This window comes from Solanum verrucosum, unplaced genomic scaffold (assembly GCF_900185275.1).
Source record: "Solanum verrucosum unplaced genomic scaffold, falcon-dt-bn FXZP01000210.1, whole genome shotgun sequence".
NCBI lineage: Eukaryota > Viridiplantae > Streptophyta > Magnoliopsida > Solanales > Solanaceae > Solanum > Solanum verrucosum.
The window spans coordinates 3,116,309-3,138,718 of record NW_026020045.1 but is presented as its reverse complement, the minus strand read 5'-3'; the positions used below and the strand labels follow the sequence as shown (position 1 = coordinate 3,138,718).

The 22,410-nt window shown below is 35.7% G+C and overlaps 1 pseudogene; it reads left to right on the top strand.

Moving 5' to 3' along the window:
* The first annotated feature begins 16,539 nt into the window (after positions 1 to 16,539).
* LOC125821725 (uncharacterized) overlaps positions 16,540 to 22,410 on the top strand; it is a 106,847-nt pseudogene continuing 100,976 nt past the window's right edge.

Below are 22,410 nucleotides of genomic sequence, written 5' to 3'. Positions count from 1 at the left end.
TCACACTCATGAACAAGACTCTACTAGACGTGGTTCATGAGACATCAACCTAAATATCATCCCAAAACCTTATGCTCTAATATCAAGATTATCACGACCCGGGGTTATCCCCTAGAAGCAACACGACGTACTTGACCCCGAAGGGGTCGCATACAAGCCTAGCATAATCATACACATGAAGCCATAAGAATGATGCGGAAAATTCAAAACTTTTACAATCGAAGTCAAACTTCTTTTTCATAAACATAAATCATAAGAGTCTAGACTTTGTCTCAATCACCATCTAAAACACAGGAATACAATCTTAGGGACATAGCCTTTTTCATATCAATAGAGTCTCAATATAAAAAGTGCAATAGAAACTAGAAACAATAACATCTTGTCCTCGAACTTGAGGACTCACCAAGCCTAGGGAATAGTCAATCCAAGCTTCACTTGAAGGAAGTAGAAGTACGTCTCAACGTTCAGCAGTACACTCATAGTAGATGTAGAAGAAATGGGTTAGCACATAAAGTACTAAGTATGGAAGCATGCATAAATATCCTTGAAATATGATAAAAAAGACATTTTAGTTAAAAAGTATGCATTTATCAAGTTTGGAAATCAACATGCACTTTCAATGTAGAACACAAGTCATAATCGCATTTTTCCTCAATATATAGTGAAATATTACCTTAGCAACTCTAAGGAACACTTGTGCAATGTATGGTTGGCATCCCATAATACCAACCATACTAAGTACTCCTTTGAAGCTACCTTAGTAATACATATCACCTTTAGACCTCATCATAATCAATAGTCATAAGTAAGGAAATAGTCATGTACATTACTTGAACATAAGGAAAGTCATTCATAGCAACTATTCATTCAACATACATGCATACATTCATGTCTCATCATAGCATAAAGAAAACCATCCCATAACATCCTACAAAGTGTACTTGTGCAATGTAAACGTGAAGTCCCATACCCCTACTCTTACTAAGTAAAACTCACCAAGAAGTCATATTATAGTTCATGTCTTATTCATTATCTTATCATATAAGGAAGAATAGCCATAATCGACATAGACCATGTGAGTGACATGAAATCCGGTGTCATGTAACCCCACACCGAAAGAAGGTGTCCTACTTTCCTAAGGTAGAACTAAATGAATTAGCTTTTAGGTGGATCCACTAGCTAAAGACCTATATGGGCACATAGTTATGGGATAAGGAGATTGCTTCTAGAAACCCGACCTATTGTTTTGGCAGAGGAGCTTCCATCTCATGAGAATAATCTAGATGACCCGACTTATTGTATTGATGGGAGGGCCTCTACCTCATCGACCATATCCACTCGGTGTTAAGCATTATTTCCCAAAATTTTACATAATTAGTATTGAATTGCATTTACATGTGTGAATGAATACTTTACTGTTTATTCAATACAACTCATAAAATAGCTCATAGATTTCATAAAGTAAGAATGTACTTTCAACCTCAGAATCAACATTCATATGTGAGTACAACTTTCACATTATATTCATAGTGTTTTCATGAGAAATTGCCTTTCAATAAACACAACAACCATATCATCATCCTAGACAATTCATACATAATAATGTGTCAGGGTGAGGGGAGAATGACCTTTCAACAATTCCACACTTTACACAATAGTCATAGGATCTTCACTTTCTAAGTGCATCATAAGTTCATACACAACTTTCATCAACATTACAAACCCTAGCAATTTACCCCCCTTAAGGGTCATGAATCATGTCTCAAAATTAAACCTAGAAATACTACACTAGGCATGAATAAAACAAGATTCAATAACTAAAATATTATAGACACAATTCATAGTATTCACCTTGCATCAATACACCCATCACAATTCATGAAATTGGGGTCATGGGGTAATTCTTGGGTTCTTGGGGAATTTTACTATAAAAATCACCATTAAACATCATATCATCCATAATATAAAACAATTAACTCAATGAAATCATTTTTAGGAAGAACCCATGGTTAGAATGAAAACCTAGTTTTTGAACAATTTGCCAATTCCAAAATTAAGAGTTGAAGGGCATCATAGAGAAAAGTGTTCCATAAATCAAGGCACACATACCTTAATTGAAGCTTTGACCACGAATTGAAGTTGAGAAGATTGATTCTTCAGCCCTATTCTTTAAGTTCTTGTTGTTCTTCAATGGAGGAACTCTAGAGAGAGAAATATTGAGAAGAGATGAATTTGGGGAAAATATTTGGGTGTTGTGAATTAATGACCAAGTCTTGTGAATTTTGACTTAAAAACAATATATATACTTCCCCTAAAAATACCCAAAACACCCCCAATTTAATTGGACTAAAAAAGAAATGACCCATAAGACCCTCATTTAATGGTCCCCGTTAGGGACTATGAGCCACCCTTCATGAGCCGTGGTGCGGACCACGAACCATATTCCTACCCGTGAAGGTGAGGTAGTGACCTCCATTTTTAGTCACAAGGTTCATTCGCCCAAGTCATCTTCACGGGCCCCTTCACGGCTCGTGAAGTGGACCACGACACGTGGTCATTCCCGTGGAGGGTTGAGGCAGTAGCTATGCTACCTCACGCCTCATGCCACCGCGCCCAAGTCCTCTTTACGGAGGGCTTCACGAGCCGTGGTCCCTTCCGTGGGGGTTGAGGTAGTGTCTCTAACACTTGGAGGCTTCCCTCCTTTGGCCAAGGCAACTCCATGAAGCTTCCCATGGGCCATGGTGATGGTCGTGGAGCTTGAGGCACTGTGCTCATGTTTGGGGCAGCCTTGGCCTTTGGCCTTGGCTTGCCCCTTTTCTTTGGCACTTTTCCCTTAGGCCTTGATTCCTAAAACCCCTATATCATGTTTAGATGGTCTACAAATCTACGGGGACTCATTTTATGATTTTTAACCTTACGTTTAGGCTCTAGTTTAACCTACCATTTTCCGGAGTGTTACAAGTGTGAACCTAACTTGGCACCATTTGAGCCTAACATTTTCTTTGGATGAAACATGAACACATTTTACCTTTTCCTCCCTACCTAAAACCTTCATGAAGATTAGTCCGTTTGAATAACCAACTTAGGCCAAAAGCCTATGTTGGGGGTGTGGTGAAAATGAGGAAAGAAATTGAGCAAGAAGTGTGTAAAATCCACCCTTGAAGAAGTATGTTGAAAAAGATGGAACCCCTCCATATAAATAAAAAGAAAAGAAAAAGAAAAAGATTGAAAAAGAAATTTGCAATTTTGGTGGAAAGAGAAGGGGTATCCATTGAGCTATACAAGAATTTTTGTGCTTGAAAATACCTAGGGTGGAGTGTAAAGATGAAACGAGTTAAAGAAAAGGAGATGAAGTGAAATGCATGCCATATTTCATGAAGGTAGAAGTCACTAAGTCAAAATGATCATACCTTTACACTCAGCCACAAGCCTTGAAAGACCTTAGTGATCTTCCATAAGCCGAATGATGTGTTGATCGGAAAATTCGGGCAAGCCTATGGGTAAAATCGTGCATGTGTTTATCATTGAGAGTTGATTTTGATTCCTTAATTTATAATCTTTGATGGGTTTTGTGAGAGCATGGAATCATTCTTGATGTGAGGGCATTCAAATGCTCTTGTTGAACTTGAATTTGCATTTGAAGCGAGCATTGTGAGCTTGAACTCTATTTGATGATGGCTAGTCATAGTTTGAAACTTTTAGTGCACAATTGAACATTGCGTGTGTAAATTGAACCTCGTGTACAATCATGTTGAATCTCAAGTAGCACTATTTATAGACATCCATGTTGGCCTGATTGATCTTGTGTTTTACTTGATGACAAGCAAAAGTTTAAGTTAGGGGTGTTGATGAGTCAGGGATTTTGACTCATTTTGGGCTTAGCATTCAAGGATTTAGTGTCCTCAATGACTGTTTACACTCATAACTGATGTTAAATTGTTGATATGCAGCAATGAACATTAAAGATCAAGTCAAGGACATTACGAGGCAAAAAGGACCAAAAAACTGAAAAAGTTGAAGGAAAGAAAAGTTGGTACTCGCCAAAGCCACTCGACAACTCGCCGAAAGGACCTTCAGCTTGCCTAAAGTTCCAGCATGCCAACCCATGGATGAAACCAACTTGGCAAGAAAATAAGTTATTCGGTGCGTCGCCAAAGAGATCGGCGATAATGACTTAGCTCACCGAAACTAACAGAAAGATTTGATGACAAAGCCACGCCAAAAAGGTGAGAAGAGGAGTACTCGGCGTATTGCCGACCAGTTCAGCGAACTCGACTTACTTCACAGAGATGACTCCATGCTAAAATTATGGGAACGTGTAAATACAATTTTCAAATAAAGAGAAGGAATTCCCACATTGTTTACTTCTGGGTTTCTGAGTTTTTACATTCTAGAACATTGTTTTTTTACATTTTGTAGTAGAAATTTAGAGATTTAGAGATTGTGAGATTTTTAGCTTAAAATTTAAGCATTTGGGGATTGCAGATCGCTGTCAAATCAAATGGAAAACTTCGTTGGTAACGATTTCTTGTTTTTCACTATGCTTGGCTAAAACCCCAATCCTTGGGGCTGTGATTATGTAGTTGAATTCTTTAATTAGCTAATGGGTGTTGATAGTTACTGATTTTATTGTTGTTTTGAAGTGGGTTCAATTAATTGTTTATGTTTTAATTGAGGAATTCTAGATTCAAATGCAATTCTAGCTTAGTTATCAATACTTACTTGAGAAAGAGGTATTAGAGTCGAATTATTGATTGATAGTTGTATTGATTGCATCTTTAAGAATCTAGCTTGAGAAAATGGGTTTGATTGGATTCTTACAAATCTAGCTTGAAAGAGTGGATTAATTAAGGAATTGGGTTTGCTCGATTGTGTTTTTCTTGTTAAGGTTCAAAAGAACTCGCTTGAATCGCAAAAGTTGATTGAGAAATAGCTATTGCACTCAAACCCTAGCCTACCCAATGAGATTCAACACATTTGAGTAACTACTAATCACCCATTGTGCGAAATTAGCATTCAGTTAATCACACTCCGAACAACCAATCTTTACTTCTCATTTTAGTTGTCTTAAATTGGTTACCCAAATCCTCCCATTTGATATTAATCATCGAAACTTTGTGATTTACTTTAATGTTGTGAAACCTCTACTTTTACAAATGATCAAGACCAAAAATTTACTTCTTAATAGAATTCTCTATTGTATCACTCCCTGTGGTATCAACCTTAAGTCTTAGTTGGGTTTATACTTGTTAGCGACCGCCTACACTTAGAATTGGATGAAGTGTAGTTGAGCATTATAAAGGCATAAGTAAAACCAAAACACATTTCCAAGAAATCATAATGACCATACCTTGTTTAAAAATCCATCTTCAAAATGTCATTTTTTGTCATGCTCAATTGGTGATAACATGACTAAAGGTCAATCTTAGAGAAGTAACTTACTCCTTGAACTTAATCAAACAAATCATATATCCTTGGAATAGGATACTTATTTCTTTATTGTGACCTTATTCAATTATCAATGTCAATGCACATTCGGAAGGAACCATTTTTCTTTTGAACAAACAATATCGAAGGACCCCATGAAGAGATATTGGGTCTAATAAAACCCTTATCCAACAAGTCCTACAATTGATCCTTTAATTCCTTAAGTTCTGTCAGGGACATACGGTAAGGAGGAATAGAGATTGGTTGCGTATTTGAAAGTAGGTCAAATACCGAATTCTATTTCCCTTTTAGGAGTAATATTGGGAAGATCATTGGGAAACACTTCCAAAAACTCATTAACAATCAAAACTAACTCAAGATTAGGGGTTTCGGGATATGTATCCCAAGGTGATAAATGCAACCCTTATAAATCATTTTTTAGCCTTTAGGTAAGATATAAATTGGTCCTTAAGAACATGATTTTTCCCCTTCCTATGACATGGTAGGTTCGTTTGGAACCTTGAAAGTGACCAATCGGGTCCTACAATTTATGGAAGAATAACATTCATGGAGCTACTCCATCACAATAATAACATCAAAATCTAGCATATAAAGCTCTAAAATATCAACATGAGTGACTCTATGAGAAATGAAAATAGGACAGTTTCTATAAACTCTCTTGCAACAATAGCATCACCAACGGGAGTACAGACATAAAAGGGATTAGAAAGGATATAAGGACCAACATCAAATATTATGGCCACTTAAGGAGTAACAAACGATAAAGTAGCACCTGGATCAAGTAAAGCATAAACATCAACGTGAAAGACTTTCAACATACTGATCACCACACTTGAGGAACCCTCGTGATCTTGTCGAGTTTGAAGAGCATAGAATATGTTTTGCTTCGGAGCACACCGGAACAACTAGGCTAAGCTTTCCAACCATACTTGCCCTTGATAGATTTCAATGGACAAACCTTCACTTTGTGACCACTCTTTCTACAACCAAAGCACCCATCTCTATAGGTCAGACGTTTTCCATCATGTTTCTTGCCACACCTAGTGCAAGTAGATATAGAAGATCCCCCACAATTACCTCCTTGAGTTTCAGGGTTAGACACCATATCTTTGTTGAAATTATAGGCCACAACATTATAAGAACTTTGATCGGAAAACCTTTTCTGAAATTGAGGACGTACATGTCCACCGGACCTAGAATGAGAAAAATCACCATCACCGGTCATTGCCCTCTTGGACTCTCTGGACCTTCCTTCAGTTTTTTTATTTCAATTTGTTGGGAATGTATCATCAAATGGGAGATTTCCATCTCTTTAATCAACATGGCAGTATGACATTCCTTGAAAACCAAATTAGAAATACCCGACACAAACTTACTCATCCTTACCCTAGAGTCAACAGTCATAGTTGAAGCATACTTAGCTAATTGAGTGAAACTTCAAAGCATACTCATTCACACTCATATTCCCTTGTCGTAGATTAATGAACTCAAGCACTTTTGGTTCTCTCATTTTAAGACGAAAGAAGCGATCAAGAAAAGCTAATTTGAATTTGTCCCAATCAAGAGAACCCGCATAAACCACCATTTCTTCCTTCCATTGGTTGAACCAAACCTGAGCAACAACCTTGAGTTGATAAGCAACGAACTGTGCCTTCTCTACCATAGACAAACCCATAATTCTCACTATCTTATACACCTTATCAATGAACTCAGAGGGTTTATCCTAGTGAAGTCTCTTATCCTTGTCACTGTCGTACCCACATTTGGATTCACCGGAACAATGGCCTCTCTATTAGATTGGACTATCATAGTTTGATCCAAAACTTTAAAAGTGGCTCGAAATTCAGTGTGAGTCACATGCACAACCAAAGTGTCAAGTGGGACTTCAGGAACCTCGGGCTCCACTTTATCACCCACATTCCCTATCACATAAGCTCTTTGAGGGCCAAATCTTGAAAAGCATCAGATAAGATTAGGGGAGGGGTCTTTATAGAGATAGACTCTATAGCATGAATTTAGAGTAGTGAAAGAAGTGAAGTTTCCAAAACACTTTGTAGCCTCCTATTAATAAATGTGGTGTTCTTAACACTTATGAATAAAACTATACTTAAAGTGCCTTGTCAGACATCCAAAGACTTTTTCTAAAACATTGTGCTCTGAATACCAAGTTCATCATGACTCAAAGTACATCTTACACGTGACATGGTGCATAATACTCCGAGAGCCCCTACCCAAGACACTTGACATACATGAAACACAATATAATATAAAATATTACAAATTAAATAAAGGGCCTCATATCATAAAAAAGTTTTTCATCAAACTGAAAGTCTAATCATAGCATTGACAATTCAATCAAATACATCAGGAGTGGTTGAGACATAACTCATACACCACATACAATCATTTGAAAAGCAAAGACATAAGAAAACAAAGTAAAGGTGGCATGAACCTCGGAACATGAGAACTCATCAAGTTTTCAATCTACAAGGCAATCCACTAGCCACGAGCGTGAGGAGAAAGATACCTATTGGGTACCTGTTGTTTTGGTACCCATGCTACACTCTGCATATATTTTCTTGATACAAATCTGTGCGCCAAGACAATGATAATTTGAGCTGGTTATGGAGATCTTCGGTGATAAAGGGTGAGTTGATCGCGTCCTAATTGGGCTTATCTCCATATTTATATAGATTTTGAGTACTCTTTTGAATTCAAGACAAGCCGGTACTTTTTGTCCACTTTGGCACTTGTACCTGTATAGTAGTTTTGTACTTTCGTCCACCGGGTTGCAGAATTGGATCTTGTATTCTGGCTTTTATATATATTTTTGTTGCTCTCTTTTTCACTATGATTCTTGTTATTGCTTTAAATTTCTTGTTGGTTGTTATTTCTACCAAATGTGTATGTTACTTGCTGTTCCAGGATATGAGTTGGCTTACCTACTAGTGGGTTATAGTAGGTGCCATCATGATTCGAGTTGTCAAGTTGTGGCACATTCAAGATTTGTGAACTACTCTCACCTGATTCTCACCTTGATGAGATACGTGAGCTCCTCAGGTCTGGTGTTTTAAAAATTTGAAAAAATTATAATCTATATTAAAAAAAATTAGAACAATTTGTTCTTATCTTAGAATCCAAAAAATAATAATAAATTATTTACTTCATATTTCACGCTTTACGAGCTATACCACATGATTCTCACCTTGATGAGATGCGTCGGCTGCCCCCCTCACATTTGGTGATTTTTATTCAAAAATTCAAACAAAATAAAAAAGTTTTTAGCCTATTTAAAAATTTTAAAAATTGTTTTTCCTTATATTAAAATCCACAAAGAAGAAAAAACAAAAGTTTCTTACTTCACGTTTCGAGCCTTATGAACTACGCACACTCTATTCTCACCTAGATGAGATACATAGGTAGCCGTCCTGAAGTTCGGTAATCTTTATTTAAAAATGAGGAGAAATTTTTTTATTCGTTATTCAAAAAAAAAATTGTTTTTTTTCCTTGTTCAAAAAAGCAAAAAAAATCTATTTCTTTTAAGAAAATGTTTATGATCTTCATGAAGCATGCACACTTGATTTTCACTTTGATGAGATTACATAGGCATCCCTTTTTAAGTTCAATGATCCTTATTAAAAATATATATATATTATTTTTATTCAAAACTTCAAAATACTTTTTTCCTCATCCTAAAATCCAAAATAAAAGTTTGTTTACTTCATATTTCAAGTTTCACAAACTATGAAGACCTGATTCTCACCTTGATGAGATATGTAGAAATTTTTCCTCAGGCTCGGTGAGCTTTATTCATATCACAAAAAGGTAATAATCTATCTAAATTCATAAATTCAAAATTAAAGGTTTTGTTTCCTTATCTTAAAATTCAAAAAGAAGAAGTTTTTTTAACTTCATATTACAAACTTCACGAACTACACCATATGTTTCTCCCGTGGATGAGATACATAGGCATCCCTCGACTTCGGTGATCTTTATTCAAAATTCAAAAAAAGAAGAAGAATATTTTATCTTTATTCAAATATCCATATAAAATGTTCTTTCTCTTATTCTAAAATTCAAAATAAATAAAAACATTTGTTCACTTCATATTTCAAGTTTTACGAACTACGCATACATTATTCTCATGTGATATAATAGGAATACCTTTATGAATACTATATTTCTTAAATAAGAATTTTTAATTCTTTATAAAAATAAAATCTCTTGACTTGGATGGTACCAACATACTTACGAGTGTGCATGATAGAAAGAAAAAGTGTTAAACTATTTGACATGATAAACTGGACCAACTTTGTTGTGACCCATAGATTCTTTTAATATCTCTTGATTATACTTATGCCACACTTGAGAAATTCTCTAGCTTAAATTTACAATTTAAATAAATACGACCTCATTATTTTATGTGCATTGTGTGGTGAGCATTAGATCTAAAATTCAATGGCATTGCTTTGTTGATCTAGAACGTGATGTGAATGTTTACTAAAGTGAAATTTTGAGCAACATTTATCTGGGAAAGGACTGTAGGCTTTCTTTGATACGATTGTGTCATTTAAGCCTACCAAGTGACACGTAATCTCTAACGTTTCCCTTTTTTTTTATCTTAAAACATTTTATTTCGATAACCACATCTTAGCTTATATCTTTTTCAAGGCACAAATGCTATACCCCTCTTTTTCCCATCTCCCTGAGCACACTGACAAATATCTAAGTTGGATGGCAAAGTAAAAAGATAAAAATAGGAAGTAAAAAAAAATACAAAGACAAAAGAAAAAAAATTACGAATAGAAACTCCAATAAAAGGAGGAGAACTCAGGAAAAGAGAAGGAGAAGTCAAAAGAATGATAAATGAGAAGAAGTAGTCAAGCAAACAAAGATCAAGTGCAAGAATGAAAAAAAATGCATTTGACAGAATAGTGCAATGCTTAAAGAAGGAAACAGTCACTTTATCCCAAATAAATATCCTACTCATCCCTAATCTTACATTGCAAGCGAATGGCAAGTCCTAATTGATCTCACTTTTTGTTCTCTCACATTAGTGGATACTTATATGAGGGTCAAGCATATGGTAACTCAATTTCATGCATCGAAGATTTTTCTAAGTGAGAGTGGCTTTAATAAAATCCTAATATCTAAATGCTTCAATTGTGTTCGAATCAGGACTTTATTTGTTGTAAGGCCACTTGAAGCATGATCGTATGAATAATTATGTTCGTTTGATTGATTCAAGATATACAAATCTTGTCAACTCTTAAGTGTGTTTGAGGTGTCATTAGAAACTATAGGGATTACTTCAAGGTTGATCTTAGATTTTTCTAAAAGTAGTTGAAGATGATTTATATGTTATATACTAATTATTGGTATTAACTAAAGTCAAGACATGCTCAATCATAAAATGATTTCTCTCTTCATACTCAAATATTCTTTTTAGAAGATACCCTTTCATAAAGAATACAAGAAAAAGAAAAAAAAAATCTTTATAAAAAATGTGGTGTGGTATATCGATTAAGACTTTCGTATCTCTGTAAGGTAAAGAAGATGGGGCTTTTTTTCTTATAAATCTCTTCTAAAACAAAAAAAAATGAAAAGAGTTTCAAAATTTTCTCAGTTTAATTGGCTAGCCTTCTAAACTAAAATCTTTTTTTTTTTCATGGTTTAAATTGACATGTACTATATCTTCACAACAAAATTGAGGGAAAGCCAAGGTTGAGTAGACAGACCCACCAACATTTTATCCCCAAGCACTCACATGCCGCTTCAGTATTGGCTAGATTGAAGACGTTGAGGGTAGACAATGGTTCAACACTAACAAGGAGGCCAAATACCATCCTGGTTAAAGGGTGGATAGAGCGATACTATCAGCTAAATTTTCTCATATACTTGCATGTGTGCATATCCTCTGCTTGAATTTTATATTTGATTACCAAGGAGAGTGAAATCTCCATTTGGTGAGGAAGTTATGTGTGAGCTACAACCTTGAGACCCACAATAAGATGATGTCTATTAGAGGCCAAAGAGTTGATTTTACCTCCCTAGAACTAAACATATATTTGCACACACATTCAACTGATCTTTTCCCACTTCAGAAATTATAAACCCGACAACCCTATTAGGCTATTGTCATACACTATATGGCTTGAGGTCGGGATATAGATAGAAATACCACCAGCTCACAAGGAGGCACTTTTGCGCATTTGAACAGAAAATCTAGGGTGTGGCTTAAGGTTATTTGGAATTGACTCATTCCTCGAACATACATAATATACATCCTCGATATAGTGTATGTTTGGTATTTTCCTGGATGACTAAGGTGGAGATAATGTAGAGGCAGTGATGCAAGCAGCGATGAAAAGGGGTAGTATATCTAGAGACCTAAGGTATAGTTTTGGTAGTTTGTTTACCGTCTTCTTAATAAGAGATGATATTGAGTAGGAGGAAGCTGATTACACACTACCCCAGAACATGAGAGGTGTGGACATGACAAAATTTAAAGAGCCTGACACTCAACTAGCCTACACTTATTATTGTTGAGCATAATTCTCAATAGATACCTACCATTGTCCATTGCCATATATATGGTGTAGCTATGCTATAGTTGAGGTGTGAAGGCCGCCCTTCCAGTGCAAGAGATGTAGTAGTTACATAAGGATTATCCCCTTAGCGTTAATGCATAGAGGCTATACTGCATGTTGACACCCAATTTTGGCACTTCACATTTAACTAATAATAATAATAATAATAATAATATATGTTATGAAATTTTTGTAGGAACACAAAAAGATTTTAATTATTTCTTTTATTTGAAAATTTTATTTCATAAATGTTATTTCTTATAAAGAAAATTAAATATATTATGTAAAATATTACTACTTACTTTCTCATTTTTAATTTTCACGTCAAATAAATATTTTTTCTTAAGGGTTAATTCGATTTTTCAAATTAAATATAATTTCTATTATTGCGATAAATATTTGTCGGCATTTTTTTAGGAAAACTTAATTAATTAATGAGCTACTAATTTATATTAATTTTATTTTTAGAATGACTAATTTATAAAATAAGCTAGTCTTGCAAAATAATTATTTTTAATTTAATAAATTGTGGCTATTTAATAAAGAAGAGGTTACAACTTAAATGGACCTAATTTGAGTAAAAAGTTTGGCAATCCAAGACTTTTTAATTCAGCCAATATGTGTGTGCCACGTAGGAAGCAGATGGATTGTGCTTTTCAGTTTAAATCTTGACAATCTGATTTAATCCAACGGCTTTAATTAATTCATCTTATATATATATATATATATATATATATATATATATATATATATATATATATATATTATTAATCTTTTTTAACCCTTGATTTTTATTAACCGACTGATCAAACGATCGGACGGTCGAGATTAAACCAAAGACTTTTCAACATAGACTCCTACGCTACCCTTACTCTGTTTGCCAGATATCATGTTCTTCTCCCCTACCACCACCCTATACTCTTTTTCCCAAAAGCGTGCCTTGTTGCCTTCTTCCCTAAAAGAAAAATCAATTTGTCTCTTCACCTTTCCAGACGCCCAAAACTCGTTTGCTCCGTTCTCTCCCATCGCTGCCCATCACGCTGCCCACCTTCTTACTTAGACTACTCGCTAGCTATCTTTCTCCATAGACGCCAGAACGTCCTCTCCCATCACCGCCCCACGTGAACCCCCATCTCCATGTCAGAAGAACGGCTCTGGGCCGCCGGAAAACACCTTATCAATCCAGGTCGATTCGAGAGGATTTTTCATCCCCTTCATCATTAGTCCTTCTGCTTTGGCTTTCCAAGAATTCAAAATTTGAATTCTTAAGGCCAATAGAAGTTACGACTTGGCTATAGAAGGAGCCATTTGGTTCCTTCTGAAAACAGAGAAGAAATTATCCAAAAAAAAAACAGGGAGAAAAACAAGTGAGAAAATCAAAGAATCAACTGAAAAATCCATCAAAAATGAAAAGATGCAATAACAAATAGAGAAAGAGAGTGTTAGCAAGAAACAAAAGGTTAGCAAAAAGCTTTAGATTTTAAAATCGCTTGTCTCCTTATCCTTCCCTTTTCGGTTTCAACCTCAAGTTTAAGAAAGTTTTAAGTCGAATTCTTGACGTCGAAGCTCTTGTTTGCTGCTCAAGGTCAGTAATCAGCCACATCTTACATTTTTTTTCATTTTTTGGAAATAAGAATGTAGTTTATGTCGTTATCACAATTTTGCCCATTTGAATTCGTTCGATTATAAAAAATGTTAGTAAAGATTAGTGTCAATGAGGGGACTGTTGATTTACCAATCTAATTATGTGTGTGTTTTTGTTTCTCTAAATGTAAATATTGTCTTGCTCTTTAGATTTTTTTTTCTCTTCCATCGTTTTGTATTCATCTGGATATTTTTCATAGTTTTCCACGGTCCTACTGTTTGAATGTATGGTGATCCTCTGCCGACCGAGTGTTTGTTGTTGTTATGAGTAAATATTGAATAATTGTATTGGGTTTGTTGGTTGTAGCATCTTAGTAACGACATCTTTGGTTGTTTAACATTTGTTTACAGAGGTATACCTTACTCATGTTGTAGTGATGAGTTATGCTCGGCTAAATTCGTTTCGCATCTAAATAATGCTAATGTTGCCTAATTGTCATCTTCTCGATAGTTTGGATTCAATTGTCATGCTCTTGTTTAAGTTTTTTTTGGAGGTTCATAACTACGTGTTGCTCTACGCCATGATGTCTGCTTCTTGTTTAAGTTTTCCAGATTCGTAGTATGTCTCAAGGACACGACACAAAATATTGTTATGGGTTGAAGAACCAGATCGAGTCATTGATTAGAAGAGGAGTAATCAAATGCACTCCAGCGCGTCCCAATGTGAACAACAACCCCTTGCCAAACCATGAGAATCGGGAAGTCAACATGGTTACTCTAGATGAAGAATATAGGGGCCCTGACTGTCGAGACATAGATAAACCAGATGCCATGACATCTTTGGCGCAACCTGTCATCACTGTTCAACTAAGGGAACCTCTGATTGTCCAAACATATCTCCCAAGAGTTGTAGTGACCACTCTAATTGCTAGAAAGCTTGAATATGACACCAAACCAGTCCCATGGGACTATCGAGCAGACGCCAAGGTCAAGATGATCGACACTGCCGTAGCTCAAGGGATGACCAGGTCGGGGAGGTGTTATGCTGCAGAGGATCTAAATCAAATATCTCTTGGAAAAGAACATAATCCAAAAAAGAATGTTATCGATGCTGAAGCCGCAAAATTTTGGAAGAAGATGCAGCCTAAAGACTATTCAGTCGAAGAGCAGCTGAATAAGACGCCAACCCACATATTCATTTTGTCTCTGCTTATGAGTTCTGAAGGTCATAGGAATGCTTTGATGGAAATGTTAGACAGAGTGAACATTCCGTAAGACACCACGAGTGAAACCTTAGCTTCAACGATTGGAAGAATAGCGGAAGCTAACAAGATATCTTTCCATGATGATGAGTTGCCTGCAGAAGGGGTTGGGCACCACAAAGTGTTTCATATCGCAGTCAAATGTTGTGATAAGATTGTTACTCGAGTTCTAATTGATGGTGGTTCAGGATGCAACATTTATCCTTTCACCACTCTGAGGGATTTAGGTGTTAATATGGAAGAGATAAGGAAAAGTCGTGTGAAAGTTAGAGATTTTGATGGAGCAAAACGAACTGTCATTGGAGAGATCTATCTCACATTGCAGGTGGGGCCGACTGAATTCCCCATCCTATTTCAAGTGATGGATGTATCATGCAACTACAACCTGTTGCTGGGAAGACCATGGGTTCACATGGCAAGAGTGGTTCCTTCCACTCTTCACCAATGTGTAAAGTTTAAGTGGGGCCGCACAGAAGTTACCATCCACGGAGAGCTCAGTCACCCCATCCTTTCTGTTAATTCTACCCCAATCCCTGACGAGTTAGACTGATCCACCTTTCAGACTTTGGAAATTATGCAAGTTATAAGGGTCGGTAAGGAAGCAGAGGCAAGTAATACAAAGTTGTCAAGTTCAGCGAAAATGGTTGCGTCAGAGATGTTGAAGTATGGCTATCAGCCTAAGAATGGACTTGGACCTAAGTCCAATGGCATAGTTGAGCTGATCCAACTGAAGCATCAGAGAGGCACCAACGGACTCGGATATGAGTTTACCTTGGGAAGAGACAGTCACGGGTCAAGCGATACAATATTTGTACCAGAACAAGCTTTGATTCCATATCAAGCTGGTGTTGATGACAACGTAAAAGGAATAGGCAATTTGTTCGTGGCCATGGCTAGAGAAGAGGAAGGGATAAATATCAACAAGTTGACCATTCGTGATACCGAACCTGGAGAAATCCTATAGAATTGGACCACCAACCCATCCCTGTTTCAACCAGAGTCCTGGTAGTGTGGAAAAGTAGTCTTAATTTTAAAAATTTGCATGATCAAATTAAAGCTTGAATCATACCTAATATTTTGTTGCTAGCCTCTTCTAAAAGCTAGAATGCTTTGACATAAAAAGTCTTTATTTTCTTTAAAAAAATTCTCATTATTTTAAATATCTATTTATTTTTACTTACCTTTTGCACTTTTCTGCACTCATATTAATAAAAAATCATCGTTCAACGGTTATGACATGTAACGAATCCACCAAGCAAGGTGAAAGCGATGAATAAGTTCACGAACAGTATGATGAAAGCATGATTCCGAAAAACCTATCACACGAGATCGAGTAGGTTGAAAGTCAGAAGAAACCCAATATGGATGAAACATAGGTTGTCAACTTAGGAGATGAGGAAATCGTGAAGGAGACACGAGTCAGCATACATTTGGAAGCTGAAAGAAAGCAAGAGTTAATAGAATTGCTTAAGCATTATGTTGACGTATTTGCTTGGTCTTATGATGACATGCCATGATTAAGCACTGATATTGTCTCGCACAAATTATCGATTGATCCCACTTGTCTACCTGTTAAGCAAAAGACAAGAAAATTCAAGCCAGATTTGAGTTTAAGGATCAATGATGAGGTAACTAAGCAAATTGAGGCGAACGTTATGAGGGTTACAAATTACCCCACATGGTTAACCAATATTGTGCCTGTGCCAAAAAAGGATGGAAACATCAGAATATGTGTGGACTATCGAGATCTCAACAGGGCCAGTCCTAAGGATGATTTCCCTATTCCAAATATTTATATACTCATTGATAATTGTGCAAAACATGAGTTGCATTCATTTATCGATTGCTTTGTAGGATATCACCAAATCCTGATGGATAAAGATGATGTAGAGAAGACATTGTTTATCACTCCATGGGGAGTGTATTGCTACCGAGTAATGCCATTTGGTCTAAAAATGTCGATGCAACCTACATGAGGGCCATGAATACCCTTTTTCACAATATGATCCTCAAGGAAATTGAAGTGTACGTAGATGATGTCATTATCAAATACAAAAGAATCTCAGACCACCTGGATGACTTACGAAAGTTCTTTGAGAGGTTGCGTAAGTATAATCTGAAGTTGAATCCAGCAAAGTGTTCATTTGGAGTACCCGTAGGAAAACTATTGGGATATATCCTTAGCAGGAAAGGCATAGAGTTGGATCCATCAAAGATAAAGGAAATCCAAGAGCTCCCTCCACCCAAGACCAGGAAGGACGTGATGAATTTCTTGGGAAGACTTAATTACATCAGTCGGTTCATAGCTCAATCCACAATGATCTGTTAACCCATATTCAAGTTACTGAAGAAGGATGCTGCCACAAAATGGACAGATGAATGCCAAAAGGCTTTCGATAGAATCAAAGAATACTTGTCCAACCCACCAGTATTGGTCCCACCAGAGCCTGGAAAGCATTTGTTATTGTTTCTATCTGTCATGGATTTTGCATTTGGATGTGTATTAGGGCAGCATGATGAGACAGGTAGAAGAGAGCAAGCTATTTACTATTTGAGCAAGAAGTTCACACCATACGAGGTAAGATACACCTTGTTGGAACGAACATGTTGCGCTTTGACTTGGATTGCGCAAAAATTTAGGCATTACCTATCTGCATACACCACTTACTTGATCTTAAGAATGGATCCACTAAAGAACATCTTTCAGAATCCCATGCCTACGGGTAAACTGGCAAAGTGGCAAATTTTTTTGAGCAAGTTTGATATTGTGTATGTGACACAGAAGGCCATCAAGGGACAAGTTGTCACGCCCCAAACTCGAGGGGTGCAACTGGCTCCTAATGCCAAAACTCAAGCCCGAGCCGACCTTGCTAAACCATTTGCTACTAGCACATGACAGCCACACGCAATCAAGAAAACAAACAAGTATATCTCTGCTTAAAACCAGGCCCTCGGCTAGCAAGGCCCCTGTCAATTGATCTATAAAAGAAACAACTACTCCTAGGAGATCATATAAATAAATAGCCAACTAGCACAAAAGTCCTGGTTGGGTTGTCGAGGCAACAATGATATCTATACCAAAACTAAAAGCAGGTATATATCAATACAATACATCAAACAGCTCACAAGCTTCAGCAAACCAACAACATAGGCCAGTATGGCCATAATGTAGCTATACACCCATCACACTACTCTGCAAGCCTTTAAGAGTAGTAAATATTAGTGGGACTGGGCCACAGCCTACCCATAAAGATATATACAATGAATGGTAACAAACCTCCCAACTCTAGCAGCTCCCACTACAAGAAAATTGATTTTTAACGAAAGAATATAAATCCAGTCCTTATAGGTATATATATTACGTCACAATTTTTCTCCCGTCGTTAAAAGGCAATTTTAATATAATATTAACGAAAGGACAATATCCGGAACTCAAGAAAATTAATACCCAGACGTTAATAATAAAATAATACATACTTTTATTTTAATTAACAACCCATTTTATTTTAACCCTTTTATTTTTAACAATTTATTTATTTTTAACAAATAACTTATCCTCTATTACCCTACCCACCCCCATCAGAACTAGGTCTCACATTACCCCCACCCTTCCATGAGAAAACATCGAGCTTCAGAGAGATGAACAATCTTCTCAATTTTTCTGCTCAAAAACTTGCACCACGCACGCCACCTTCTCCACCACTTCGAAGAGATGCGGCAGTTTCTCAACACATTGTCCTTATCTTACGCTAGAAAGTGAGATACCTAAGGGAGATAACTCAGAGAATTGATTTGTTGGAGAAAAATCAGCAAAACAGACCACGAAAATTCTGGTACCTTTAATTCCTGGTATCTGTTCAAACTCTTATAAAGGAAATCAACGCCATTTTTTTTCTAATTGCAGAAGTCAGCTTTCGTTTTTTACTCTAAATTTCACTTGATTGTTGTTGTTCTTTACTATGGGTGACAATAATTTCGCATCTTCTTGGAGTTCCCTTCTTTTTAAAGTATGTTCTTTTGTTTTGACTATGAATTGTTAGGTGAAAATTATGATTTTACCCAATTATATGTTTATTCTTTATGAATAATCTAGTTGTTTTCAGTGGGTTTTTGGTGTACCTGATCTTAAATTATGTATACTAGTCATTTCCAGCATATGTTTGTGTGTACTTTCTGCAGTAGCCTCGATTGACAATAAAAGAAGTCGCAATAGTGATAATTATTGAATAAATTTGTCAATCTGAAATCTGATAATTTCTAGGACAAAATTTTCATTATCCTTCACAAGTGTAATTCTACCTTATAATATGATACAATTTTTTGTGTAAACTGTGGAGATTAGGTTTTCTTAATCCCATTTTCTTTATTTTTTTTGTTGTTCTGGTCAAAACACAGTAGTTGTAGCACTAATATGAGTTCAAAATACTAACTTTTTTATAACAACGAGAGTGGCCGAGGACCTGACCTTTTATGTACATAGGACACTGCAATCTTTGCAAAATATGTAGCAAGGAGGAATTCTATATATCATCTTTTTGATAATCTATTGTAACTTTAATACAATAACTTACAAAATATTAGCTTTGTCACATAGAAGTCTGCTGAAAATTTGGCCCTAGTCTTATTGGTTTTGTTCTATCTGTATTGCTTTATTACTTTATGATTATGATCTGTATCTACAAGTACAAGTATACATCTTGAATTTTTCCACCGTGGGAATAAGATTCGTTCTCAAAGCCATTTCTTGGTTAAGCAATAAATAACTCATGATTTGATAATGAGTCACAACAACATTTTGATGTACACATGGAGTTGAGGTTGTAATATTGTCTTTCTTTTTCCTTTTTCTTGAACTAGAAGTAGCTCCTTGAGTATTGTCCAGTCATTCAAAGAAAAGACATTACTTTAGTTCAGGCCCTTACATTATTGTTAAGTTACATTAAATGCTTACAGTGTAACATTTCCTTGCATTATCGTTAAGTTGATGACATTTTTATAATGGATGGTTTAATCCTTCTTGGATTGACTTCACTCCCCTGTATTCTACTTCTTTAATTTTTGGTCAGCTTAAGATAGCTTCATGTGGTTCTATGGCTTAGGCTAGGTCGACTTTCAAATATTTAACAGTATGTGCTACTATTAGCATGATTAAACTCTTCTATATATTTACAGTTCAAAATGCATAGCCTGTTTAGGATTTAAAAAAATCCCTGTCTCTGTTTAATATCATCTTAGATGTGGGAAAAGTATTGTATATTCTACAATCTATCAAATAGTACTAAATCAATACCTATGTTAAAATAGGTTTTTCATATGAAGATCTGACTGTGAATATATGTTCTTTTTCAGAGTATATCAACGATTCCTTTTCCCCTGCAACTCCAAAGTCACTGCCTCTCTGCGTTATTCTAGTGAGTAGTCATCAATAAACCTTCTCCTATGGGTAACAAATGGGCATTTACTCATCTCCATGATCTTATTCGCAACACTTTATACACCAAAAAGTGGCATTATTTCCCCTGATTCTTCATGTTATTTTGCGAATGCCTTCACATTTGTTAAGGTTGCAGTCAATTACTACACAATCTATTTTTTCTGTCTGATCTTTTCCTTGTGTAGATACTTTCAAATTGAATAGGAGTTAAGAATTAACATTAATTACTATTGTGAATTAATATGTCGCATTCAGGGTTCATACATCCTTCTTTTCTCTCTATATTTTTTCTTTCTTAGAAACTGGATAAACTTTTTTAAATTAGGCATTGTCCAGTCATTCAAATAAAAGACAAATTACTTTAGTTCAGACCCTTATAATATTGTTAAGTTACATTAAATGCTTACATTGTAACATTTCCTTGCATTATCGTTAAGTTGATGACATTTTTATAATGCATGGTTCAGCCCGTCTTGGATTGACTTCACTCACCTGTATTCTACTTCTTTAATTCTGGGTCTGCTTAAGACAACTTCATGTGGTTCCATGTCTTAGGCTAGATCGACTTTCAAAAATTTAACATTATGTGCTACTATTAGCATGATTAAACTCTTCTATATATTTACAGTTCACAATGCATAGCCTGTTTAGGATTTAAAAAAATACATGTCTCTGTTTAATACCATTTTAGATGTGGGAAAAGTATTGTATATTCTACAATCTATCAAATAGTACTAAATCAATACCTATGTTAAAAGAAGTTTTTCATGTGAAGATCTGACTGTGAATACATGTTCTTTTCATGTGTATACGTCACCTTTAATTGACAATTCAACGATTCGTTTTCCCCTGAAACTTCAAAGTCACTGCCTCCTTGTGTTATTCTAGTGAGTAGTCACCAATAAACCTTCTCCTATGGGTAACAAATGGGCATTAAATTTTCACATCTCCATGATCTCATTCGCATCACGTTATACATCAAAAAGTAGTACTATTTCCCCTGATTCTTCATGCTGTTTTGCGAATGCCTTCACATTTGTTAAGGTTGCAGTCAGTTACTACACAATCTATTTTTTTTTGTCTAATCTTGTTCTTCTGTTTGATCTTTTCCTTGTGCAGATACTTTCAAATTGAATAGGAGTTGAGAATTAACATGTCGGTTAATACATCCTTCTTTTCTTCCTATATTTTTTCTTTCTTAGAAATTGGATAAACTCTTTTAAATCAGGCAATACACATAGCATTGGAAAGACTATACTGAAATTGTGTTTCTCTGATTTCATGTAGCTGGTTGATTTTTTTGTAGGCTCTTTGTTTCTACAACATTTACTCCCACTTGCCATGTGTGGTATGCTTTGCAAATCTGTGTCTGAACCACTTATTAAGTTGTCTATTTTTTTCAAAGTTCTTGGAGCAAAATGTTTGAGCATAGAGTAGTTGGAACAAATAGAAGCCCAACTACCAAAAACACTATGCAAGTTAGAAAAGGTGTTCCCTCCTACTCTTTTTGATGTCATGGTGCAATTGTCTATTCATTTACCTAATGAAGCTAGGATTACTGGACTAGTTCAATATCGATGGATGTATCCAATAGAGAGATACCTAAACTTTTTGAAGTGTTTTATTGGTAATATGGCTCACCCTGAAGGTTTGTAGAGGGATATTTAGCAGTTGAATGTATGACAGTATGTTCAAGGTATTTGAATATAATAAAGACAAAGTTTAATTGTCCGGAGAGAAATTAAGATGGTGGGGTAATTGAATCTGATGGTGGTTTAACCATATTTTGTGAGCCTGGAAAAAGTTTAAAGGGTAGTTCGCCAGACAAACTTGATTCACATAATTTGGAGGAGGCACATTTTTATATTTTGAAGAACTGTGATGAAATTCAACCATTTCTCGAGTAAGTATTGATTAAATCTAATAATTTACTTTTATCTTGTCCATATTTCAACATAAAATAACATGTAGAACTTCAATTCATTGTAGAGAATTTTCACAAATTCATAGTGAGGCCTCTCAACAAAGTTCAGATGTGGAGTGGAATAGACAATTCATTAGTTGGTTACAAAAGAAGGTGAGTAGAAATTAA